The 27128-nt window shown below is 39.4% G+C and overlaps 1 protein-coding gene across 6 annotated transcripts in view; it reads left to right on the forward strand.

Moving 5' to 3' along the window:
* The window catches only part of GULP1 (GULP, engulfment adaptor PTB domain containing 1), a 95007-nt gene that overhangs the window by 15688 nt on the left and 52191 nt on the right, over positions 1-27128 (forward strand). For 5 of the 6 annotated variants that reach the window (XM_026033708.1, XM_026033710.1, XM_026033713.1 and 2 more), the window contains exons 2-3: positions 7645-7723; positions 20599-20719. The gene's annotated coding sequence lies outside the window, so the exon portion shown is untranslated. Of the gene's footprint in view, positions 1-4395; positions 4417-7644; positions 7724-20598; positions 20720-27128 lie in introns of those variants that run through there. The other variant, XM_026033709.1, reaches the window with a different exon arrangement.

The following is a 27128-nucleotide window of genomic DNA, read 5'->3' on the forward strand; positions in this document are numbered from 1 at the left end:
AAAAAAAAAAAAAAAAAAAAAAAAAAAAAAACTTGGAAAAGCTCTAAAAATAAGTGTCTGGAAAATGTTAATTTACAGTGCTTCAGCTGGAGTTGTCAAATTTTAGGTATGTCTCATTTGAAAATTTGTAGCGGTTTACTGATTTGTACCTTTGTTCTTCCCATAATCGGCATTCACTGCGGTTCTTACGTAGGGCAGTAGCTGTCTGTTTTACTTAGAACAGCCTAGTGAAAGAGAGAAAGAGAGGGAGGAGGAAAAAAAAGGTACTGAGAGCTATACAACAAGTATCTGATTTGTCTTGGTTGTAAAAATTAGATGTAAATGAGAAATGAAACTTGAGCATATGGCACTGCGTTAACAATTACATGGATTAGTGGTTAAGCTGGTGTATCTGCTTGGCGCATGTTTACATTGCAGCTTTCTACTGCTAGATATTGATGGCAACTGGAGATACGGAGACAAAATACAGTGTATTTCCCTGATCATTAGTTACAGCCCTGTAACTAATATTAATATCCCTGTAAAAGCCTAAGTATGCATTAGGTAGTGTATCTACTTCTAATCCCTCGTGGTGATATATATATATATATATATCTTAAGAAACTTTGACAGGGACCAGATGCTTTCAAATGCTTTATTTTCAAGCAGATGTTGGGAGTAACCTAATGTGCTTGTATTTTATTATGATATCAACAGAATAGATAGGCATCAGTGTTTTAAAGATCTCTCCTCTCTGATCAAAGCTTCTGACATATATATCAGAAGTTGCAGACTTAAACTGCTGGCAGTGCTGCTTGATCCTCTGTGTAACACAAGCTCGAAAGCATAAACCAGCTCTTSTTTTTTCTCCTCAATTTAACATCTCAAGTAAGTCTGGAAATAAAATGGCTTACCTGGGATTTGCCTTATAGATTCTGAAATGTTTTTTGCTTGTGTGAGTTCATATGTAAATAAAATTTGCCATCTTTAGCTCTTGAGAACACAGGCTATTCTGCAGTGCACCTGTGTCAAGAAAATTGATTTGCCTTTCAGAGTCCAGTAAAATTGGGGGGGAATATCTATAGCTATGGGTGGGTTATGTATCTGGTCTCTTTGAAACATAAATAATATAGTAACTTTAATTAGGCTACAAGAGATATTTTAACACCAAAATAGCTGACTCTTGATATACTGTATCTCTCATTCAAGACCTTTTTCGTCTATTAACATTACATTTATTGAGTCAACTGAATCTTGTAGGGTGGAATGTCTGGGTGTTTTCCTGAGACTTCACAGGACAAGGCATTTGGAGTGTGGGCCCTCATCCCTGTACGTACAGGTGCTTATTGCAGTCAGCATCTTTGCTGAGAGGTCCTGTTTGCGTTGCTGCTGTTCAGAATGATCCCATGCAGCCCGGCCACCTCGTGTCGCTGCAGAACCTTCCCCACGTGGTCGGCTGTGGCAAAACCAGCCCTCAGTTGGGGCAGGAGGGAGAGGGGAGGTGCAGACGCTTGTAGTCACYTAGAGATCAGCTCTGAGCAGCACGGAGATTATGGAAAGAGCTGTTTTAGGTGCAAAAATGGAGTAGAGCTAGTTTTAATGTCTTTGTCCGTTATTGAGACAATTTTCTGGAATTGCCTGCATTAAACTTTGCTAAGTGCAACCATGAATGTTTAATGTAAATTAAAACAGAAGAATAAATGAAGTACTTCTGGTGGTATTCATCCTGGAATTGAGATGTGATTATCGGATGATTAATTATCAGAATTGTCTCTATGAGTTACGCTGGCTGGAGCCCAGAAATATTCATTTCTCACAGTGGYGAAAAAGATGAGGGGCCTCTGAGTCTACTGGTTTCTGAGTCTGAAGAATGATGTGTGGTTGTGACTGCAGGTGTGTATTCCCTTCGGGCAAGGGCTGTGCTGGGTTTTGTCCATAGACTTATTCAGTGAGCTGAGACTGGAGTTCTGAATTCCAATGCCAATCTAAGTAAGTAGTAAATATAAGGATTTTTCCCTCTTAATTTGTTCTTTCTACTGAAGTGGCAATTTTCAAGTAGGAAAAGTGAAGGGTCACAATTCTACTCACTAGTACCACGGAGAAGAGTTGGAATGGTTTTGTATTTTGGCGAGTGTATTCTTCCCCCAAGAGTCTCGTGTACCTCTGCCTTAGGAAATCAATTAGTCCTGGATATTGACACTCTTTTTCCCTCTGGATTTAAATGCAAAGGAACAGCCATGTTGCAAGTTATTAAGCTAAATGGAACTAGCATTCATGTGTTGGTAATGCAGGCAAGGATGAGTTGCCTATTGAAGATTTTCCTGACGTTTTATTAGTGATAAAGAGTTTGATCYAAAGATTGTTGTTTCTGCTGTAGTTTGACGTCTCAGGTGAGATATGAGACAGGTGAAGTAAGGGAGAAATTTCGGATGAAGTTGTTTACTTCTTTTCCAAGCAGTAGCCTTTTTCAGTTTACTCAAGAGCTTGAATATCTACTCTTAATTGTGCAAGTATGACTTATAACGCTAAGTAGTGGCCGGTTTCATGTGCTGTCTTACGTAGATAGTCAGTTGGTGCCTTTATCTGATTTCATGTTATTGGTTCAGAAATTAGACAGTGTTTTACTGGTGTGTTTAAACAGAAGAAAAATCTATAGACTTTATCAAGTCCCTCAAACTCTTCTCCAGTTTCGTGGTCTCCAATTCAGTGCATGTGTTGAATTAGTGATGGCAATGGCAGAAATACTCCTGCCTGGTATTAACTCTTTGGCTGGACTTGGCACWTTCGCGTGGGTGCTTGTGACCAGTCTTGTGGACCCAATTTGCTAACAATCACTAGATCACATAGTTTACAGCAGCTCCGTCGGCTCGGGGAGTGGGAATACGATGTGATAGGTGGAGTGCTGGAGTGAAGAGCGTGGCAGACGTTACATAATACAGGTCTCGCTGGCTGAGTGCTTTCTGTGGTCACTTCAGGGCAGGTGGAAGAGCAACGGCTGGGATGAAAGAAACTACCCCTGATGCTACACTGCTGTGGTGAAGACCTCTCTAAGCAGGACATAACTCAGACTTGCCTCAGCTGCTGTTGCTTTTGATTTCTTCATRACACTTTTGGATATTCTTCCTCACCTTCATGTGCTGTTTGCTTTATCTGCTGCTTTGCTTTTATTTCATTGTTTCTCCTGTCGAGTTAGATCACAGAATGTGTAGAAGCTGTTGTCAGTGCTGTACAAATACTGTCTTGTGTCTCTTTATTCAGAATGACATTGTTACTGCTTTGGGAGAGAGCAGAAACCTGGCTATTTTACTACTGCAGCTTCTTAGGAAAGTGCGATACTTCAAAAAGAGAATGGCATTTCTGTTGCACTTGCCCAGGTTGTTTCTCTTCCTTTGAGGCTGCATGCTGGTAGCAGGGGCTGAGAAGTGGCCTGGGCAGGTTGATTTTTTTGAAATCAGTAATGCTCTATGTAGTTGAGAGAAGTTTGGGCTGCCAGTTTAGATTTTGAGTTGTGATACAAGGCAGGGGGGACCCTTCCTTCCTTGAGAAGGCGCTTAACCTGCACACTAGCAAATAAGCATGGAATAGTTCAGATGGATACATGGCAAAAATTAGCCTTGAAATGATGTTCCAGAATAACTTGATCAGCTGACTTGCTTACAGAAAATTTAATCATTCTCCCTGAAGATAACATTGATTTTAATCTGGATGATTTATGTGCTGACAAGAGTTGCATTTCAAATGAGGCTTATGTCTCAGGTGGGCTGGGGGGAAATGTGCATGTGCTCAGGTACTRCATCGGGAGCGACGTTAGATAACACTGGCCATGTTCACAGTGACAGGGCTGTGTGCATCCAACGATGCTCTGACCCATGCTGAGTTAGGTAGCAAATGCCAAATTTTGTGAGAAGATAGAAAACCCAAGTAGTGAGTCTCTGACCATATCGCTKAACTTTTTATCTTTGTAGAAATTTTGTGTAATTGGAAGTTGGTGGATGTAGTTTTGCTTTTCAGTCGATTCTTGTTTGTACATAGGTGGTGGTTTCATATCCAACACTGACTCCAGTCTTCCCAAGGATCAGATTAAATAGATCAGTTACGTAAATTGGGAGACAAAAATGCCGAAATAGCAGAGCTGTGTGAAATGAGCATTACATAGGAAGTGTTSCCAACTTCCAATCAGACATCTAAGAATAAATTTCAGCTGTAATTGTCAGTGTCAGAGCAGCATAAATGGAGTCTTTTTGCTTGCCTGTGTCACATGGGACATTTGGTCAGCTTTTGTATGAAAGAATSTATATGAGCCTTCTTTGTGTCATTTTTTTCTGCCTTTCTCTTTAAAAATAACCCTCCAAGTTCAGAGTTTGCGTAGTGAAAATTGTTGTTCAGTTACAGTGAAGAGCCTCCCCAAATTGTCTTTATTGGATAAATAGTAAGGGGGTGAGTAGAAAGCTGCTGTTTACATTTYTGTTTCCTGTCATTATCATACCAGATTTCTCAAGAAAGTTGCCTTGGGTTTTTTAGATGTGTTTTCTTTTTAACTGGGTCTGCTGGAGTGATCATATAGTTCCCTAATGCTGGACTAATACACTCTAAATGACATTCCTGCCAAGGTGGCTCTTGGCATCATTAACCCTACCTGTGCGATTGATGCAAGATATTATTCACTTCCCTTCCTCTCCTCCATCATTAGAATAATTTAGTAAGTTCATTATCMATGGTTATTATGTCCAAATCAGACACAAAAAGAAATCTTTGGCAGGTATTAGATATAATAAATGCAAGTGTTGGTTTTGTTCTTTTCAGGAATAAATGGCAGCAGTGATCTAAAGGCAAAAAGCAGAAAAGATGAAGCCTGTATGAAATGAAAAAGAAAATAAAATTCCTGTCCCTGCTCCAGATCCAGATGCCCTTATGACAAGAGGCCAGAYCCGAATGAGTTTTGCATGAGTTATTCCTCAGTGGGGGTGACGTGGTTACCACAGCTTGCTTAGGGAAAGATGATAAAATCTGACTAGTTTAATAAATGCAGTCAGTTTATGAATTCTTATTGGACCAGCCTCTAGGGTAGGGAATATTTCTTAATATCATAAATGTAGGAGTATTAATCTTGCTGTGCTCAGAATATACATGTATCTTTACAAGTTCAATGAGAATCCTTCCTTTATTCCCTTCTGTTAGATGCAGAAAGGATTGATTACTAYTTGCCCAAGAAAATCACAAGTATGTCTGCATATTAACCAGAGCAGTAAGATCAATAACTAACAGCCTTGGCATAAGGCACAAGATGCAGAACAAATGGAGGGAAAGAGAGGCTTGAATTCACCTTCAGTTTGCTGGTGTGACCGTATTAGAGTGATAGAAAGGTTTATTCTCAGGTCTGCCAGACAGCTGAAGACCCAAATGATTAGGGAATGAATTCTTGGTCTTAAATGTCCCTTTTATTCATGTYCCAAGCTATTATTTTTAAGTAGCAGAGATTAGCTTCATTTGGAATATAGTATAACTATTGGGAAATGATAAAATTAACATAAATAGTGTCTGCTGAATTTGAAGGAGAGGAAGCTGAAACTAGTTTTTYGTCAAAATCCAAATGTTAATGGGCTGTCTCTCCTTTTGGGTTTTGGTAGGAGAGGTGCATAGTTTTCAGTTTGCAATTTGTCACGAATTCCAAGACAAATAATATGTCTAGAATTTAAAGAAGGGACAGAGCTGCCTTCCTGATCCTTCSATTTGAACTGAGGTTGACAGGAAGTACAGGAAAAAAATTGACATGTTGGTCAGTTTGTCACTAAAGGCAGAGAAGCCAAGACCTTTCTGCAGGCCTACAAGGGAGGAGAGGTCAGTRTTGGTCAAAAGTGGTACTTAGACTTGGCAAGTTGAAGGTTGGCATCAAATCTACAGGGCCCACAAGTGCGATCTAAGAGTCTAATTCTTGCTAAGAGTTAGGAATTTAAGGTATAGTTGGGTATGGAGTCTGTTGTCAGCGGTATTTTAAAAGGAGGGATGCAAATTTGGATTTCTGTGGTCTAGTGATGCACCACTTCCAATAATCTTCYGTTTCCTCATAATCTCTGCAAATTCTTCCTCAGTGTAGTTTTACTACATGGGGAAAGTGGTGTCTGTGATGGGGACAATGAGGTTGTGGCAGAACTGTTGTCAGATGARCTTGAATAGGTCTAGTTATCCTTAACTTAGCACGGAAACCTTTGCTTTTGAGTGGTTACAAGAATTTTTTTGGGGATATAAATTTCAGAAACTATTCCAAGAAACTGGGTGTGAAAAGAGTTAAGGCCAGTTGCCTGTGTTTCTCCTTAGAATCTCACTGCACTGTTTTGAATTCAGAGCACGGGGAAGTGGTGGCCATCATCTCCCTCTTGACACTCTTATGTCAGCTGCCTAGTTAGGAAGGACAGTATTTGCTCAGCTGAAACTTTCATTTTCCAGGCTGAATCTGAATGATGAACTGGCAGTCCTGTGACCTGTCACTGTTAGGTTACCTTTCTGTAGGAGAGGAGGGGGAAAAAAGAGAGGAAAGGAACTTGAATCCTTGGAATACAGCAGTGTTTAGTGCTAGTCCATTGTGGGGAATCTTCTGTGCTGCATTTTGTTTTCATTTTCTAACTTTGTGATTTTTTTTAATGCTGCTATGCATCAAAGAGTACCTGCTTTGCTTTGGAAAGAGAAACCTGTTCGTGATTGCTGAATGCCAGCAAACTGCTGGGAGTGATGCCTTACAGGAAAGCACAGCAGCCCTTAGGACTGTTTTGGTGACAGTGTGAAATAACCTTTACTGTGTTATCTGTGACAAGTGTGTGCATGTGTATTTTTAAGAGGACTTCCAAAGCACAGTTGGTTTGTTTATGGCTCTGTTATGCAAAAATATTCTGTTACTCATTCCCCTCWCCTCATATTTTAAATACATGGCTTAGCTTTAGCTGTGCCCTGTGAGCTACTGACTGGCACAGCAAGCTGGAGCCTGATAAATGATCCAGCTGTCTTTGCACCTCAGCTCCTTACAAATGGCATGAGGCAGTAATTGCTTTTCATTCTGCACTTCAGTCAGAGCAAGACACAGGTTTAGAGGGTTTACTTTCCCCTGGGGAGCTGTGGGTGCTCTTGAGGGACCGGAGCCAGCAGAACTTGGCAAAGCAGCAGACTGGTCATGGGAATAATCTGTTTCCTCTGCTGACGGGTGGCACTTAAAAGCAGGCTGAGCTGAAAAGCCATTTYTCATGCTAAGATGGAATGGTGAGGGTCAGCCATGGAGCAAATAGGAGCTTTTACAGGGCGAGCTAACAGCTTGGCACCTTGTGTCTGACAAGCAGCGACAGGATTTTAGCTCTTGGGACCGAGGGCTTTCTTTTTTTTTTGTGGGTTGTAACTCCTAGGCATTTTAATTTTCTAATTGCATGCTGATTTGTTTCCAAATTCAGAAATACCTTAAAGGCCTATCTATTAAGGTAATATATCTTTATCTCTAAATACAATAAATTGCTCTAATGTCTAAACACTGTTTATATTCAATTGTACACACTGAAAATATACAATATGAAGTGTATTTCAGCTTATAAGCTCAGTTCAGAAAGGTTAAAATGTGGGCTCCTAATTTGTTAATGAAGTAAATGGACAGCTGTRCTAGAGCATCTCTACTTGTTGCTTTTACAGGAGTGGACATGGCAGGCTGACACCGAGGTGTGACGGGAAAATCACTGCCCTAAAGCTGCATTCCTACAGGATAACAGTGGTAAGAGACGCACTCAGTCTTCCATGTAAYGGGAAACAACTTCTTCATTGGAGGGGAGAAACAGCGTAAATTTGTGCAAGATTCACTTCATACTCCCTTTAGTGAGGAGAGGAGAGAARCTAGGCAAACATCTTTCTGGAATATCCTTGAACACTTCATAAGTGTGTAAAGTAGGTGCCCAGAAGCAGGATTCTGAATCAGTGGAGAGCAAGATCAGAGCTTTGTGTAAAAGCAAGGTACTGTTGATAAGCTCTCTGCAACATCTTACTTGCCTGTCAGGTAACACTCTTAATGCTGGAGCATTTGTATTTTGTGCTATTTACATCTAATTTGGTAAAGGATAGTGTCTGGAATCCTGGCCAAGGAAAGGCTTCCTGGTAATAATCAGATATTGAGTTTAYCCCTTGAGCTGTCTCTTTAAGAGACTTAAACTTTGAACAGCTGCTTTTTTGGTTTGGAATTGGAGCTTGAGAGCTAAGGTGAACAAAGAGGGTTTTGTATTGAGTAACCAATCAATGGTACAGTATGTGGATAAAYAAGAAGGCCTCAAAACATTCATGCCCCATTATAAAATGTGGATTTGTCTGCTGGGAGAGATCTATGAGACTCGGTCACTGGCATGCGTGGCATCTACTGCCCTGTGAATACACCTTGAAACTTCTTGTGGTGATGCTAAGACCTATATATGATTCTGTTTAAAAGGGTTTAGGCTCTGATGGCCATTCTCCCTGTATGTGTTAATGTGCTAATTAAAATATGCAAATAGGCCTTGCGAGATTGATTCCTTAAGTGGCATTGTCCTAATAATTTGACTAATACATTCTATTTCAGGTACAATATCATCTGTGTTGTGACTACCGCATGAAATCAAGCAGAGCACAAGTTTGCTATCATGAGAATGTACTGGCAGTMATTACAGATGCAACTTGCATCTTCATCATAAGGGCAATTTTAAAAGCCGGTATATTTTCAAAGCTTAGAACATAGAAATGTATACAGAGAAGGGCATTCAGATCATTATTCCTGATACACAGGTGCACTGTATCCATCCCTGTTATTCTTGTAGAATAAATTCATACTGCAGGTTCAATCTAACAAAGCTGTAGAATATGGTCACTAGCAGTTAGCACATTAGCTCAGTACAGAGCTGCTTTGGTTTCCTTGTTATATTTTTTTAATGTGATATCAGACACTTCCTTTTASGTCCCAATAGGGGTTCGAGAACTTCTGTAGCAGAGAGATGTTGGGGTTTTTCTTCGTGGTTTTTTTTTTTTTTTTAAGAGTGGGGGGGTGCACCTTAATTCTGAGTGCATAAATGGAAGTCTGGATTTTTTACCAGTTCTGAATGTTTTGAGGACAATTAAATGAATACTGTATTTGCTTCCTGCTGTAATGGTGAACATATCAAACCATGTGATATGGCTGAGGTATCTGCACACAGAAGCAGTTGCTTTTTTATCTCCAGTATTTTGCAGAAGTTGGAGAAGAGCTGCCAAGAACACTCAGCCCCAAAGGGCAAATTTACCTTCATGGTGGATGTGGTGGAAGGCACTGGCTGGGTGCTAATTCCAAGCATCCTGCTGGTGATCTAGTACTGACAATGCTGAAAGTGAAGTAATGCTGAAATGTGCCCTGAAAATAAGATGACCATCACTCCTGCTGAGTAGAGCCATAGGAATTCTTATCAGAAGAAATATATTTACCAAATAGAGACATTTGTTAGATGTTGCCATTTAAAGACAAATAAGTTAACWGCATAGAAAAGATTAGAAAGGAAATGTATGTATGAATGCCTTTTTTGTGTAGGTTTGGCAGTGGGAAATGGTGAACTCTGGCAAATTTGGCAAGCATTAATTGATACATAGGAAAGGATGAACAGTCAGTAGGTGCTTACAACATGGATTTCAGTCTGCGGAATATAGAAGTAATATAATGAGCATGGTCCTATTTTATGCACCAAATACTGTATTATCTTTTAAATAATTTGTTTAGGTCTAGGTTGTGTTCTTGTATTTCAGGATAACACCTGGCAAAATCTTTCTTTTCTGCTGCATCTGAAAGAAGCCTAGTGATACTGCCTTATGTTAAGCAGGGTTTAGAGCAACATATGGATAATGATATATGTAATTTGTAGTTGATCCAGGTAATCATTAGAATTTCTCTTCTGATTTTTAGAAAAATAACAAAGCTAATGCGAGAAGAAGGGGATATAGCAGCTTTCCTTCTCATTTCCRTAATTGCTTTCTTGTAGTTGCATCATCTGGTAAATTGATGCTCCAGACTTGACTGCCTTTGTGCTAATGTTGTGATATATTTTCTTAGCAGGCAATTATGGAAAGCCTTATTACCAGGGGAAGCAATGAAGTGGCATGTTATTCCTTGCCTATAGTGCACTTTGGCCTTGCTGTGCCATGACTTAGTGTGCCTGGATTTACGAAAGTTGCTTTGTGTTTATAAACTAAAAAGAAATTGGTCACCAACTTCTACCAAATACTGACTGTGAATTGGTTAAGGATTATGAGGAGAGCTGGTTTTGTGCYGCTTCCAGTTGTACTCAGTCCTCTCTTAGGATGCTAATGTTGTTTCAGATATGAATCAGTTAAGCTGAATGAGTGAATATTGCTTGGAAATAGTCCTCATTATTCCTCTGCGGTGTCACAGTACGGTTGGCATTCTTCCTGGAAGAGGCTAAGTGTCAGGCTGGGAATGCAGGCAAAGTCTCRGGCCATTTTTCTTCTAAATTCTTCAGGTTTGGGGGATTTGGGTTCWATCTGTCCCATAGTAAATCTAACTATTAGTGATTTTATTTAGGGTTGCTGATGCAGTAAAGAACTGTAAAGAAGTGACTAAAAATCTATTATATGACTAAGGTGGTAGACATGATTCAGGCAAGAGGAGCCTAAAATTAAAGACACCTGTAAATTAGCTTTACCTTGCCTAAGTTGTTAGCATTGGAAGGATTTCCTTYGGGTGATACTTCCAGCCAGCTTAAAGAAGTGTTAGTTCTGGATTGGCTGCGCTCCTTTCTAGGACTGCATGTGATGTKTAGGCAGGGGGAGAGCTCTGAGAGAAAAACAGAAATGAGGCGGGAAAGAATCTGCATCAGTGCTTGGAAAACATGTAGACACACCCAGAGACCAGCGRAGGAATGGTGTACTGGTGAAATAATAATACTGTACTAGTGAAATGCATCCCAGATAGCTGGTCCCATTTGCTTTGCTCTTTCTGTAGTTCCAGGAATACTAGGACATGTGATGTGTAGCAAAGATTAAAAGGACATATGCAGAACATTTCCTCTCTTAAAGCTTTGTAGCAGTCAACCAAAGACCTGTATACGCTAGGAAATGTGAAATCCCAGGGTTGTTAATAACAAATGGGCTATTCCTCCATCTCTTGACATCTCTTTTGCAATTTCTTGAGGTTAAAGAAGCTCCTCTGTGCTTGTAAGCTTAGAATGGCCTTGGGGRTGAGTTGGAGCTGAAAAATGCACGAGATGCTACTGCAAGGTGCAAYAGCCCCATGTGAAGCAGAGTTATTGAGAGGACATCTGGATCCACAGTTATATCGACTTGTCAGTTCTTCCCCTTGATATACAGTAGGATTTAACAGCATCAGTGGAACAACTTTTACTACTCTATAGTTTGAGGAGAGAAACGCTTTGTTTTCAAACCAAGTAGAATTATCTCTGAAGATGATTCTGGAAAAGGTGAGTTCAGGGCGGGGAGGTGAAGCAATGGAGAACCTTTGCAACCATATGGCATCAGTAAAATTTCATACCTTTAGTTAGCAATATCCTTCCTTTAATTAAAAGAAAATAATCAATCTGAAATTTGCTATCTCAGTGTGTTTTATTTATGTTTCTGTAAAAGTTATCTGCATCTTCTCTTTTGTTTGGATGAATTTTATTATAATACAGTATCATCAAGGTGAAATGAATCCTGGCAGCTGCTTCTATGAGGGGAATTTTTATTTGAAGTCTCCTCGGTGGCCTGTGCTTCGTGCTGTTTGGTTGCAAGATCTTTGTGTTCTGCCAAAAAAAATGAAATATATATTCTGAAGTCTGTCTCTTCATAAGCAGGGAAAAGAGGSTTCTTTTTTGGAATTTARTTTATTGGAAGGGTAGTTTTMATTAATGGTAACTTTCTAGCTTAAGGGTACTGCAGCTACTTCATTTCTGGTGTGTATGTTGTGGTGTATGTAAGTGTTGGAAACCAGGGAACTGGAATATAAATTTAATGCACTGTTTTCCTCAAAATACTGTTTGTCTGTCAGCCTATTGCAAGGGCAGTTAAATGAAATAGGTGAGCACTACTTTACTGCAGATGCTGCTACTCACTGCAGTACAATTGACAAGTTATATGTTCCTGTTCTGCAAAGTCGTAGCTCAACTAGCTGCATCTTACACTGCTTTTACGTGTTTGGGATTTTTTCCTTCTGTTTAGTGTCACCGAGATATAACTGGTAAATTTTTTCAGGCTAATTCAGGTAGATGACCTGAGCCAGTCAGCTCACTATGAGCTCTTCTGATATGTCCAGTTGTATTAATGTTTGAAGTATAGATTTGAGGCATTACTCATCACCTCTGCCTGCAATAACAGCAGTAGGAAGCCAGCCTGCTGTGACATCTGTGCATTTGAACTGCAAATGCATTGCCCTGCTTGCATATTTTTAAGAGACAGCAAATGATACAGCTTTGGGAGAGGGAATGAGGTAGAACATCAAACACACATCACAGAGGTGATCTGTCCTTGGTATCGTAATAAAATGCAGTCAAAACCATAGCACCTGCTTGCAGACAGTTACTGAGAAACTGCATGACTGGAGGCAATTGACTTGGAGTGAGACCTTTGCTTATTAGAAAGAAAAGTGAGAAACACCTTCAGTGTAGTGGAAACCTGTGGTCAGTAATGGATGCTGTCGTTTGGATCCATAACAAGAACCATTCGCTAAACCAGGCGCTGGGTCACTTGCTCGGGAAGGGAGGTATACATTTTTAATCGTGGAGATGAATAAACCACAGGTTGTGAGCACCACTGTAGACATCCTCTGAAATATTTAAGTTGGGACTAGGAGTTCTCGCTGGCTTTTTGCAGGTGGAAAGTACAATGGCCTGTGACAGATGCCGCAAGTTCTTAACCTGAGGAGTGCTCTCACTTCCCAGCTTTGCACTCTTATTTTTCCATTTGCACATACAGTCAACAACACGTGTCCTTTGTTTATCTGAAATGTAATCTGACATGGGGGTCAAAATATTAGGTCACCAGACTGTTTTTCTTTATTACCCACTCGGTGAATGGTGCAGAAGCCTCAGCTGCCTCCATGATATACCTTTTAATAGCCAGCTTCCTTTCATTTTATGCTTCTTGCTTATTAGCAGTTTTTTCAAAAATTCCCTAGTTTCATTTGTTGGTGTTTTTGAGAAGAGCCATTTTTGAGCTCTGCCAGATGCAGATTTCTTTTTTCATTTTTTATTCTTCTAATGAGCCATATCAGAAGGAAGGGGTGGCCTTTGGCAATTTGTTAGCTCAGTTTGTTTATGGCTTCAGGTTTCACCTAGAAGTATTTGTGTACTCACCATCCTGTTCCATAGGGATCAAACTCGGTATTAGAGTGCTCTGTAAGATTTATGAGGTAAATATGTTTTTCAGAAAAATGGTGTAGGAAAGCCTTTGAAGGGACTCCTAAAAAGAAAATTGAGTAGGCAGAGCATCATCCCATTTTATAGAAAATCCCCTGAATAGCGTGAGCATGCATGGATACTTTAATAGCTGTGGAGCTTGTAATTAAAAATCAAAGCAGTGATGAATATTTTCCAATTCTGTGCACATAAGTGACCAGTTCTACTTAGTTTTATAAAATAACATTTTTGTAAGAGAATGCTGTGGGAGGCATGCAGCATGTTACTGTATAGATTATTGCATACAACCAGTGCTCCATTTGGATCCTCATAGTTTTGTGCCTAGAAATCAATGAGAAGCAGTGTACAGAACTAGGATATACTGTTGTAGCTGTGTGTGTTTTGAGTAGCCTGCTGTCTCGCAGCAGCAATGGCAGCTTGTTGCACAGCATAGGATATAAAGAACGTGGAGGCATCTCATGCAGGAATGGGAGGGCTACTGAGAGCCTCAGGCTCATCCATCAGTACAAGCTGTGACCTCTGTTGCTTAATACAGAGAATAGAGAATGTCTCAATATGGGATAAGAAAGGAGGGAGCATTTAAAGGTAGGACACCAAGGTGAAAGGAAAAAGTGGTTTAAAAGTGGGGAGAAAGAAGGAAAACAAGCACTAAAATCAAGATACTTCAGAGATAAAATACTAAGCAATATGAACATGAGTATGAAGAGCTCATGCAGTGCAACTAGTTTTGACTTTGTATGACAATTTGTACCTATTCTAAGAGTTAAAACAAGGTGCAGTAGAAGAAAACAGGTGTACCCTGTGTTTTCTCCTACTTAGTTTGCTGCATGTTTGCRCACCCCTACAGCAAGCCAAAGTGAATGCACAAACACTGCTATCRACATCACCAGACCTTGCCTTGCTCATCCATCGCAGTGAATGAGCTGCCCCAACTGAGTCAGAGCCAAATACTGTGTTTCAGCAGGGGATGCTACGTAGGTATYAGAAGGAAGGATAAAGCACCTTGCTTGGGATTGTTTTCAAATGGGTTTGCTTTCTATTCTAGAGAATATCAGTGTGGGATAAGTCTCTGATTTTTATAGAGGTGTTTTGGGGATTTTAGCTTGGTATATSCTGGTATTTTCCAAGAAATCACAAATAGGAAATGCTATTTTAAATCGACTTCCAAACACAMTGCTGGAGGTAGCCTGTAGGGGAGAAATGACTTTGTCCAAGGTACTTTGATTCACAGAAGTTTGAGCTGTCAGAGAAGGATGCCAAGTGCTGCAGGGAATTCCAACCTAAACTGAAATATCCAAATGGCCAGGAAATCCAGGCTGAGGTTGGAGGCCATTACAGAGAGGCAGCAGAGATGTCATCAGCAGAGCTTCCAAGGGTGGATCTATGAGGTAGTGACAGATTGAAGTGCTCTAGAAAATCAATGAGGACACARCTCTTGCACTCCAGCAGAGAGTTAGTCGTGGGAATGTAATGGACAAACCCAATCCAGACTTTGGGGTAAGGAAGCCTTGAGAACCACGTGACTGGGAGCAGCATTCATTAAGTACTGTCAAAATCTTAACACAAGGAATTGCTCCCCACTTTGAATTAGGTCAGTTCTGTTTTCTTGGTCAAAGTCTAGGTGGCACTTGAAATTTTAATCAGAGCTGAATTAATCTGATGCTTCAAAGCCCCACTAATGGTAGGCTTTCATATTGGCAAGTCCTGTTCTGACAGATATTAGACTTCTGCAGGGTAAAATCAGTCTGTTAGTTTTTTTTAATGGTGCTCTATATGTTTTTGCTGTAATCAATGTAACTTTTTTACTAATTGAATACTCAATACATATTCATGTGCAGATGGCAGGGGCTAATCTCTGGACCCTGCCAATCCTTTGCATCTGGGTGAGTGTCAATGAACAATATTCTCTAGCTGTAATAATGAGGGCATTTTTCATAAACAGTTGCAAATGTTCCCGAATAACTGTTGACATTCTTTTTATTCATACTGAGTTTCAGTACCAACAGCAGCTAAAGTAGCCAAATAATCTAATTTATCATAAGATAGAGAGATTCTTGTAGATAATTTCTTTGCGAGGAACATTGTCATATGAAGTGGCGTTGCTGTCAGTTACTCCAAATATAGGTTAATGTGTGGGGCTATTGATCTTTAAAAGAGTTATCACTTATTTGGGATGGAGTACTATATGCTTGGGAGTTGTTAATAATCTGCTTTTATTTAGTCTGAATTGTATTTTTCAGAGTTGATAATACTGTTAGGTTGATTCTTTTTTTTATATAATGTTGTGCAGAGATTAAACCACCAATTAGGATTTCAGGGACTGTGATGCTCAGCTTATCCTGTGTTAGGCCACACCAATTTAGGCACGTTGTCTTTTGTAACCTAGCCTTATTTAAATGGTTTATTGTAAATCAAAAATACAAAGAACCCTCTTTAAAACTATTCCCAAATGAGTAATGGGCATTTAAATAAAAATTGCCATCCAAACAGCAGTAAAGAACAGGGTTATCTAAGTCTTCCTTAAGTCATTTTGAGATGAGCACATCACAAGTTTACAGAGCTTGAGTTCTAATTTTTCTTGTTTATAATCAGTACCAGAAATAGAGAATTTGCCCCAAGGTCAGTGTTTCCAGCTGCCTACTTCTATTTGTGTGAATACTTTCTGCCTGACTTTGGGCGGTGTGGAGGAGCAGACATTGATTTCAATCAGTTTAGTTTTTCTAACACTTTAAATGATGAAACTATTATAATAAAGAAGCGCTTGCTGAGAAGCATCAGCTTAGTCTTTCTCTGTGTCAGTGACTCACCTGCAAGTCTGAAATTGGAAATATCAAAGAAGGGCTGTGAGGATCAAGGTGGGATTGCCTCTGCCATGAATGTTTTTTGAAAATAGAAACAGAATTCCCATTTAAAAAAAGGGGGAGGGAGGCACGTGATGAAACTGTTATGTTTGCTATTTCCAAATAATTTGCTTTCATGGATTGTGGGTTAGACTGTAGTAAATTCTAAAAAAAAACTCCACAGTATTGAGGAGTGAATAATCAAGGAACTTTGCTAGCTGTGAATGTAGCTATAACCAGACAAATCTGTAAGTATGGCAGCTTGGCAGACTAGAAAACTCCTTTCTATCCTTCCTTATTTACTTAACATACTAACATTGTCCTCTTGAGAGAGAGAGTCCTATAACTGGCCTTGCTGCCTCTGAAGAAACCAAACAGTCTAAGGAGGATTTTGGATAGATTGTATTTCTTCAGTTTGCCTCTGCTGCTTCTCAGTGTAGTGTGGTGGGGTTCTTGTTTTGTTTCGGAATTTCTCTGCAGTCATAAGATGTTCCTTGCTTCTTGTTGGAGATACACTAATGGTTGTAAATTAAATTAGGATACAAGTATTTATTGCACCTTTTTATGGGGCAGTGTATGTTGCTTGGTTCTGTCATCTCGTAGACTTTGCAGGTATCCCTAGAATGACTTTTTTTCCATATAGAGGATTTAAGCTGTGTTCTATTTTAATGTTTCTTCTGCTTAAAACTGCCTATACCTTTAGTTTCAGCTTTGCATCACACATTCTTAACTATTTTATCTAATATAAAGTGTTTAATCTRAAAAATTTAAACCTTTCCCACAGTCCCTTTGTTGTACAAAGGAGAAGGTGATCTTTGAACTCAAAGAGGAGCTGTCTTTCCATCAGAAAGACTCAAGGAGCATCCTGTTCCCTGAACTAAGCTTAAGAGAAGCACCTTGTTGGAATTTGGGTGTTTTTTTTGTTTCGTATTGGTCTGCTCTTTATTTCCCTAGAAACTCGTGCTGCCCTATTGGTTGTGAAAGCTTTTTTTTTTTTTGAAGTTGTGTAGACCACAAGTTATTTAGATGACTCTTACTCCTCAAGGGATTATTTTTTTCTACTTGAAAAACAGCTGCTATTACCTAATTCCTGTCASAGCTACTTCCAAACTGTGAAGAAATTGAGAAAAAAATAAATCAGGTGTCTCCTTATTTGGTGGTGCTCATGCAACATTTGTATTGCAGAGTGGTTTTAATTCTTGTAGACCCTTCATCTTTGCCTTCTCCCTCTTCTGGCACCCATCTCAGAATTTGCTCCAGGCTTTTGCACTTTAACGATGGATCTATTTTTTAAATAAAATCAAGAAAAAACGTTTGAAATAAGTTACTTTATCTTTGGCCATCAGTGTTTGAATATAAAAGTAAAGCCCATTACAATACAAAGTACATAGATACCAGAGTCTTGAGACATTAATATTTTAGCCATGTGTAYGTAATAGGCATTTTCTTTATGTAGGTGTTGGGTTGCAATGTGTATAAGAACTATTTTTCTGGGCTCTGCAAAAGAAGATATGAAGTAACTTAGAGGATGAAGTATTAATCACTGGGAGTTGTTGCAATAAGGATGAAACTAGGGGTGTGTGTATGAACTGAAGAAGGAAGATGGAAAGAGGTAGGTGCAGTCAGAGGGGGATATTTTAGGAGTAATTTATCCTAAATGGGGAGCAAGGCTTTGGAGACAGTCTTCCAATTATCAGCTATGGGTTTGGGATTTTTTTATGTGTTCGATGTTTCATTTCTTCCTGTTACCATACAGTCAGGATTATAAGCATTATTTACATCAGGTGGGTGCACCTGGCCATGAAGAGCAAGCATGGCTGTTCTTGCAGGAGCTTTTGAAGAGCAGAGTTTAAATGAACTGGAACGTATTGCCCTGAAGTGATGTCCAGAATAGAGTTCCTTGAACAAGTTTTATGCCTTGCCTAAAATGCTTATCTCACCTTTGAAAATTGGCATGGCCTCTTTTAAGCTATGATTACAAAGAGTTGTCTTCTATCTCCTGAACCCTGACTAAAAATGGAGTATTTAGGGAGAGCTTCTACTATACACTAGGATTAGACTGAATTCTCATAGCCGGGTTTGTCCTATGTCTGCTTTCCTTCCGATGTGTTATATTTTGTGCCTAGTACTGTCTGTTCATGATCGCTAAATCTTTAATATGTGTAAATTTTCTTTTTCATTTTTCATTTTGATTTTTGTCTTGTGTATACAAATATTTTAGTGATATTATAATATGTATTAGATTAAATGAGGTGTTACTTAATGTTACAGATACTGCTTTACCAGGTATTAACAGCCTAAGAGCTGCTGTTGCTGCCGTTGTGCAAATTGGTGGCTTCTGTATGAGAACAGAGCTCAGCAAAGGGGCTTGCAGGGCTTGCTCTGATAATTCCATTTTAAGAACTTCTCTGTATGATTTCTGTGATGTCTGTGCTTTGAATGCAACTGGAGAACTGCTTTAAGTTTCTATTGCATCTCTGAATCGTTTGGCTGAGAATTGCCCTGTCCTTGTAACTTGTGCCATGCTGGTTGCTCTGCTCTGACCCTGGTCAGTGTGAATTTGACTGGAAGGCGCCTCTAGTAGGTCACCTCTGGCAATGGGAACGAGCGAGAGACATGCTATTTCTTTGGAAGCAGAGAATCCCAGCAGATGATGTGCAGACAATTTCTTAGGATGTCTCCAGGCTAAAACAATTCAGGTGTGTCTAGGTTTGTAATGTATTTTCCTCAARGCTGCAAAGAATAGGGCAATAACAAAAGTAGATCTGTCCTGAGCACTTCTGAAGCATTCCCAGAAATTGTGCAGAATCAAAATAASTTGTCATAGCTGTGGCTGGCAATATCAACTAAAGAGTACTGTAAGTATCCTTTACTCTTAGATACTAATGTATCTAATATCTAATAGGATAGTAATATTACTCTATCCTGTAAGCAGGATAGAGTAAAGTCTTTGCAGGCTTAGTAGATGTTAGCGAAACCTTCTGGAAAGGGGAAGCTGAGGAAAGGTGAAAATGGACGATGCTCTCGAGTTATATTATGCAACAGTTGTGTTTTCTGTAGTATTGTGTGTGTCCTATTTATTCATTGTCTATCCTTAATTCATTATACTTGAGTAAGAATCAGGCCATAATTATTGTTATTACGGTGTTTGCAGTAGTTCTTGGCTTTGATATTTGCACTTCTCCATGTTGTAATTGAAAAATGAATTGTGTTACATCAGGTCTTGAACACACTGGCTATAAAAAAAAATGTAAATCATAAATCAAACTTAAGGGACTGCTCAGACAAGGTGCTAAATGCATCTGTCTTTAGTCTGGTTTTGATTACCACCAAGAAAAAAGAAAGCATGCAATTGGATTGGACTAGATGGAAAATCAGTTGAGAACTAATAAAAAGTTGGACAATGAACAAGGGAAACAGTACAAGATGGAAGGACTGCATAATAAGACTATTTTTTTACTAGGGAAAAAAGCAAACCGATTTTGCATGTCAGACGGGAATGAAGTAGAGAAACAAAGAAAATATCTAYATAAGTTAGTCATCACTTAAGAGATCAAGGAAATAGTTTTCTATTGCTGATTAGGTAACAGTTCTATTGTATCAAGGTCTTTATCTCAATACCTGAAGATTGTGAACATATTCAAGAGAACTGAAGGGAACAGTAAAATGAAACATCTTGGAATGAATTATCAGAAACATCAAGGATTAAATTTGTATGGCTTACCCAAATGTTCAGCAAAGAGGATAGTACTGTTGGAAAATCATCTTTAAGTATCTTGACATGCAGAATATCTGCTAGCTACTTAGGAGCAGCAATATCACATGTTCCCCTCGTAAAATAAGGAACGGGGAGCAAGGACCATTCTCTTTRGATCCTTTTTCTATTGGAGAGTTGGCCTGACCTTCCTTATGTTGAAACCAATAGGATTCAATTTATCCAGGCTAACATTGATCCTAACCTTGATCAGGGCAGTTTTTTTTATTTTTTCATTTTATTATTTTATTTTTTTTTAGTTATGGTGGGATACTAATCAACTTTTCCTAAAGGGGGAAGATTTGGGACTAATGCTGCATGCCTTTACACATCTCATGTTTAGTGGAACTCAAATAATAAATGATTCATTGTTCTGTGTGTTAAATGGTCTTTTTGTTGGTATAGGGCATATTGGGAGCAGGGAGCTACAGGGAATTACTTGGAATCTGATTTCCTATTGGGAGATGAGGTTATGTTGCTTCCAGCTTTTTAGGCAGAATTCTGTTGGAAAGCTTGCAATTRGTTGAAAAGGTCTAGTGTGAAGTGTATTTCAATTAAGCTGTTTATATTAGAATTTGTAAATGAGAAAAATTTGTCTTAAACATCAGTGCACAACTAATGTTGTGTTTCTTTTTTGTTCTAGTACATGAGAAAGTATAAAGCAGCAGGGACAGAAATTCGCAAATACTGACAAATGAGTGATTTATACTACATGCGAACAAGTGCCTGCTCTCTTCCTTGGCAAGAAATTTGAATGCAAAAGGGTAAGCTCCTCTAACTGTTGCTGTTCACTACTTTACAGTAAAGGATCGTGCATTTTTTTCCAGTTAAGGGATTTTTTTCCCCCTTTAAGTCGGTCGAATGAATGATTCAAGTCCAAATCTTTATTCAAGTCTTTTTAGTAAGTCAAAAAACCAAAGTTTGGAGCCCCTTGCAGGGGATGAGGTAGAGAGAACAACTGCTTGTGCCCTTTTCCCCTATTCATGAGCCCCCTTGTCATGAAGTCCACCCTCGAGTCTATCCAAGTTGTTGATCCAAAGCACTTTGAGCCAAAGTTACTGTGTTTCAGTTACCATGCTGCTCAGGAACTGGTAGTTCTTATTTGTGATATCACTGATCAAAATCACCTTTTTTGTTCCTTTGGGTAGGTGGTTGTTTTGAGAAATAAACATATTTGACATCTCCTTCTCTTTCCTTATGTTTTTCCTTTCTCCAAGCTGATCTCTCAATATTTACATTCAAAACACCCCTGAAGTTCAGTGAGGCTGCAATCTCCTTGCTTATCCTCTTTAATGTTAAAGCAAGTTTTGCCTGGTTAAAAGAAATTCAAAAACTGAAGTTTGAACTGACTTACTGCAGAAAGGCAAAACCTGGGGTTTTACAAGGCAGCGACTGAATTATTTGTGCAAGTATTTCTGATATACTTGCATAAAGATTAAATAATAAAACTGAATTATTTTAAGTATGGATAAGGAACCAAGATCCTCTGGGGGAGGATGGAAAAGTTTCCTTTGGGCTCAATGTTATTTGAAAGGAAGGTAAAGCAAGTACTTACCAATTTTTTTTGTTTGTTTTGATATATATGGATAAGCCAAAGCATGCATTTAGCAGACAGTTTAAGGGTTGGCAAAACATTTTCTTTTGCCTTACTTGTTTTATTTGCAGGCATGTTCTTTAGAGCAAGTACCTGGTATTACATTAGATTTTAAATCAAAAACAAAAAAAAATCTATTCCAGTACCCTGAGAAAGTGTAAAAACTTAATTCAGTTTAGGCCAGGTCAGTCAGTTGATGCTATTTGCTTTCCCAGGACTTTCTTTAACGTAGCATCAAGAGGGCTATTGCTAGGGTACCACAACACCATATTCCAGTGAAAAATGTTGCCATAGTATCATTACTTCTCAAAAATATAGCTAGCTTTCATTCCCCTACGAGTTCCATTGTCTCTTGATATCCACAACTTAGCAATTTTGGCAGATTTGGAGCACTTTAACCTTCCTCCTCTGTTCTTTTATTCTATGCTCTCCAACAGGTGAGTCACCTCCTCCTTCGGCAGCTCATTAGTGTGTTTTTCTTCTCTTTTCTTTTTTTCTTTTTTTTTTTGTCCCCCAGCTTGAAAAGAGAGAAGAAGATTAGGGCTATCTCAGGGCAGAGAATGCTCTTCAGTCTTTGGCCACAGAACAGGTCTTGGATAGTACAGGTGAAAGAAACTGCCTTTGGGCTGAGGCCTAAGAGACCCTAGAATTGGCTTTTTAGCAGATATTTATAACCACACTGAGTTACCAGACTAAATCTTTTCTCTGCATGTGATTTTTTTTGTTTAAATATATGTAATATATAAAAATGTTTTAATTTAGCATTTTTGGAGGATAGAGATGATATTTTTTTAAGCACCAAAAGGGAGTTAATAGCTGCTCCCCCCTCTTGCAGCATTTGTCAACTTCCTTCAGAAACTCTTTGCTGTTGGCAGTTCTTTTGATTTTTTTAACAATATATTTATTTTTTCTCTATATTGTTAAAAATAGTTTATCACAGGAACTTGTTAAGCTCCTTGTGAAGGCCTGTCATTTCTTATATTAGGCATGCTTTGAGGAGATCGTTCCTGAATTGTGAGTGTCAAGAAGAACCAAGATACTTCTGCAGTTTTATATTATTCTGATCATTTTTTTGTCTTAAAACATATTTGTGTGATATCATTTTGTGTTTAGAAAATAGATTGATGGTGGCAATATTCTTCTGTGTCTGTTCAGATAATAATAAGTTTTCACCTAGGAAAGGGCCTTATAGCCTGGGACCAAATGGGAGGGGATAGATTTTTCCCTGTCAGACAACGTTTGTGGAAGATCTGCCTGGGAGATCTTTTGTGCTGGGAAATGTTTTTTTAAGCTCTTCACCTTTTTGTCTGAATGGGCTCCCTTTCCACAGACTGGGACGGAGCCAGACCCACTGGAGGGAAATGCTGCTTAATAGGTCTCACTTCTACCAGAACATGGAAGCAGTTTGTAGAGGCAGTTGGAGCAAATTTAAGAAGCTTAGATGGAAATTCCTGTGTTGCTTTTGCTGCTTTTCAGCAGGTTTATAGTATTTGGAATTGTGGAGTCCAAAGGCAAAACCATGTTCATTAGGTGCAAAATCTTCTCCCTGCTTCCCCTCCTTCTGAAAGCACTGCAGTTTTTGGACATCYCAGCAAGTATCTAGTTCTGGTGGTGGTCCCTCACTGTGGGTGAGGGCAGGCTGAGGCACTGCTAAGTTGAATTACACRGAGTATTTATACAGGAATCTTTGAGGCAAGATTCATCAACATCAGATTTTGGTAACTTCAGTAGTTAGTGACAGAAGCTAAAAACTCCCGCTGGTATGGCTGATTGAAAAATGCTTTACTCAAATCACTATTTGGACGCAAGTTTTAATTGTAGTCTTAATTGCAAGATGTGTAGCTGTTTGGGATTTTTTGCAGTTTTTTTGATTCAAAAGGGAAGCGTGTTGATAATAGGTGCTGCTGGATCTTGTATTTGGAGGACGTAGTAGTTTCATGTGTACAGGTAAAAATATGACCACGCTCCCTACTGCTGMCCATGACCTTTTCATCTAAAACGCCTTTCCTATTTCTTCCTTTTCCTATTTACACCAGACTCTCACCATCCCTGCCTTTTGGTGTCCCTATACATCTCTGCTTTCCCTTCCGAAACACCTGGATTGGTGCCATCCCTGGCTTTTTGCTTCCCATGGCTGGCAGTTGCAGGAGCCAGCGAGGGCCGTGTCCAGCCGGGGCGGAGGGGTGGCCCTGCCACGTGCTGGGTACCAGCCTGGCTGCGCCTCGCTGCCCCGCGCGGCCTGTGCCCGCCTGCGCCTGCAAGCAGCTCCCAGCCTGGGCCCCGCTTCAGAGCGACATTGAGCTTCTGAAAACTGCAAGTGGCAACGTTTGCACCATGTTTCTAATTACATTCTTCTTTATGGGCAGTTACCCTGTCCTCTATTWAAAAGAAAAAAGGAAAAAAAAAAMCCAAAAAACCCTGCATCTTGCATTATTTACAGGTTATATTGGATTATACAGCTTTTAATTCAGCATTAGGCTTTTAGCATCACTGAAAGTCAAGTAATTAAATGGTTTGAGGTATTTTTATCCTCAACTGTTTTGCAGTGTTATTAAAATAAATTGGCTAATTGCGGTGCCTTTTGGAATAATGTGTAAGGACAAACTCTAATTGGCTCTCACTTTAAGGTATGATTTGATCCGTATCATTTTAGTTGCTTGATTCCCGCTGTTTTAAATAATGATTAAAACTGAGGACTTGGGTAGAAGGGAGCTAATTACCTGTTGAAAGTGCTTAGGGATGTTTGCTGCCAAAATCCTAATAGAGTAGTGARATGTATTAAACAGGTCCAAGAACTTCTTACTAGAACTAGGTTTGTTTTCAGCCAAGCAATCTACATCTTTCTAGAAAATAAATATGAATTAAAGCATATGTTGTCTTATCTAATTTTCATTTCTTTTGGACATGTGATTTTGTGGCAGAAGCAAATGATGCCTGAATAGCACAAATCCCACTTTCAACAAGAAAAACTTGTAGTTAATCAGCTCTTGGCCTGTGCTGTGAGAAGAAGTTAACGTTGCCCTGGTTTCAGGGAGAAAAGCCTTCTCAGGACTTTAGTCAAACTTTCCTTCTAATTTGTTTGTTCTTTGCTTGAGCACTGAATTCAGGAAAGTGAGTACCTAAAAACATTGTGCGGTCGCATTTCGGATGCTAAGGAACCTCTGCAGACGCTTTTGGCTGGATGCAGAGATTATTTGGGGGTAGGGGAATGGGTTTCTTAAGACTGTGTAGGTCTTTTGTATGTYTGACTGTCTCTTTGTTTCTGCCATAGCAGACTTATGGAAAGTGCTGTAATTCTGTTAAGAATAGCTTGTGCTTTGCAATTTACTCTTTAATCCCATAGTGCATACTTGAGCCAAACAAGGAACTTTGTTTTATTTGAACATTCAGCCTTTTATTGCTGTCAGTGCAAAACCCAGTAACTTGACAGTGTTTGTAGCTGGGAAACTGCTTTAGGCCTTTGCTGATGAAGCCCACTATTTAAAGTGCAGTTCCTTTAGCTGTTAAGGCACTGATTCCAAGTTGGATGGATCCAATTTGATGCCCAGCTGTCCTGCTTGTGCACTGTGGCAGGGACTGGAACTGAATCATCAGCCCAGACTGAGGGGCTGGACTAGTRGAGTTTGCCTAATTAGATTTCTTAAGCTGTTTAACTCGCATAGCAGTTTTTATAGTGTTTACAGTGGAAAAACAGCCCAAAGCAGTGGCCGTGCTGAGGACTCGGAGGGCGTTTGCAGCGCTGCCCCTGCGCGGCCGCGGGGGCTCCCGCACCTGGGCGCTCCGCAGCTGCGGGCACTGGTGGCGGCGGCCGCTTTGTTCCGTCRGGCTGGTGCTGCACAGCGTGCTTCCACACTGCTGAACTTGGGTTCGTCTGGAGTTTGATGGCCTTCGTGAAGGCCATCCTTAGAAAATTGTTTCTTTGATATTTTTCTTTCATTGGACTCTGGTCTATGTATTAGCTGATGTGRTTTTACATGCCTCTCACTTGAGGACTAAGCGCATCTTTAAGAAAATGTTGAAAATACCAAATATGGAGATGATATTTTTATTATTTCCTCTTTTTGACACCTGATCCTGGAATCTTGCCTGTGTAGCCGTAAATAGGGATTCTCTGCTACTTCCTTTTCTTATCAACTTAGCTCCTTCCTTTTGAAGAAAGTAATGTTTTCTTCAGAGTTGTCATTGTTGAAATCTGTGAGTGTAAGGGACAAGGGGAGGCAGGTTTTCATCCACACACTAAATGTCTCAGTGATGCATTTTCTTTGCCAAGCTGAACAAACTGCATGTGAAGTGTCAAGCTCTGCCTAAGCATTTCTTTCAGCTGTGTGGAAGTTCACCAGAGCAGGGACCGAAATTCCAGCTTTGCTAGTCCCATGTAGCCCAGTATGACTCTGGTGCAATGCATGTTTGACTCTAACCTTGCTCATCTATAACACTTTCCAAGCCTATACATACTCCTTAGCCCTAGCTGCTTTCAAAGCTATGTAGCATTCCTTTCTAGGAAAAATGCTGCAATTTAAACCTTGCCAGTTCAGAAATTCTATTATGTAGTAGCACATATATCACTAACTTTCATTATTTCTATTAAAAATTGCTCTGGGCTGGATCATTTACTGAAATCTAGAAATAAAATCTGTGATAAACTTAATGTGCAAAAGCTGAACCTTTCTCATTAATAGACATTATAATGAACCGCTTTAGCACATTCCTGATCTACCAGCCAAGAAGAAGAGATTAATCTGTAATGAATATGATTTAGGTTGTTATACTATTTTTTCAGTTATGCTTATCTATTTAAAGACAACTTACTACTGTTCTTCAGGCTAAGAATTAAAGGTATGATACTGACTGTATTAAAATTAATGAGAAACTTAATGACCTTAATGTAAGGGAAGATGTTCCATATCACATAAGAAAAGTTTTTGTGAAGTAAATGGTATACTTTTTCAGTACTTTTGTGGCAGGCCTCTTGAACCCWTGATAGGAAGGAAACRTTCATATATATGTATATATATATACTGAAATATATAGAGTTGCCTGTGCGGTATAGATGTGTGCATAAGGACTTGTCTTCAGCTGTGCATTTGCTGCTTGTTCTTTGGTCCATCCACAGAATGTCTTTTGAAGGCCTCTGTCCCAACAGACATCCTGGTCTTTCACACTCTCTTCCATGTTCAAGTAATTATCTTTTTTTAGCTTCAGTTTTGTGTCTAAGGAAGTGTGTAGACCGCCTTGTGGGACCTGCTCAGCAGCTGTGCACGGTGGTGGCTCTCAAGCTCTTGTTAAGCCTAATAAAATAGGCTTGGGTAGTGTAGGTTCAAGTGCTGCCTCTGGTTCAACAGGGTTGTGCCTCTAGAGCAGATCTCTGAAATGTGAAAAGCTCTTTGCTGTAGGTCATAACTGAGCTGTCTCTAAAACTCTTGCATTTGTGTATTTGGAGATTACTTTTTAAATGTTCAAGTTGTTCTGTTTCTGCTTTTCTGGTGCCCTTTCCTGTGGTGCGATTGTGAACATGCAATGAATGCATTAAAAATCTACAAGGTTAATAGGAATGTGCTTTTGTTTGACTAAACAACAAA

Source organism: Nothoprocta perdicaria, unplaced genomic scaffold (assembly GCF_003342845.1).
Source record: "Nothoprocta perdicaria isolate Ctin4 unplaced genomic scaffold, notPer1 scaffold_132, whole genome shotgun sequence".
Classification (NCBI taxonomy): domain Eukaryota; kingdom Metazoa; phylum Chordata; class Aves; order Tinamiformes; family Tinamidae; genus Nothoprocta; species Nothoprocta perdicaria.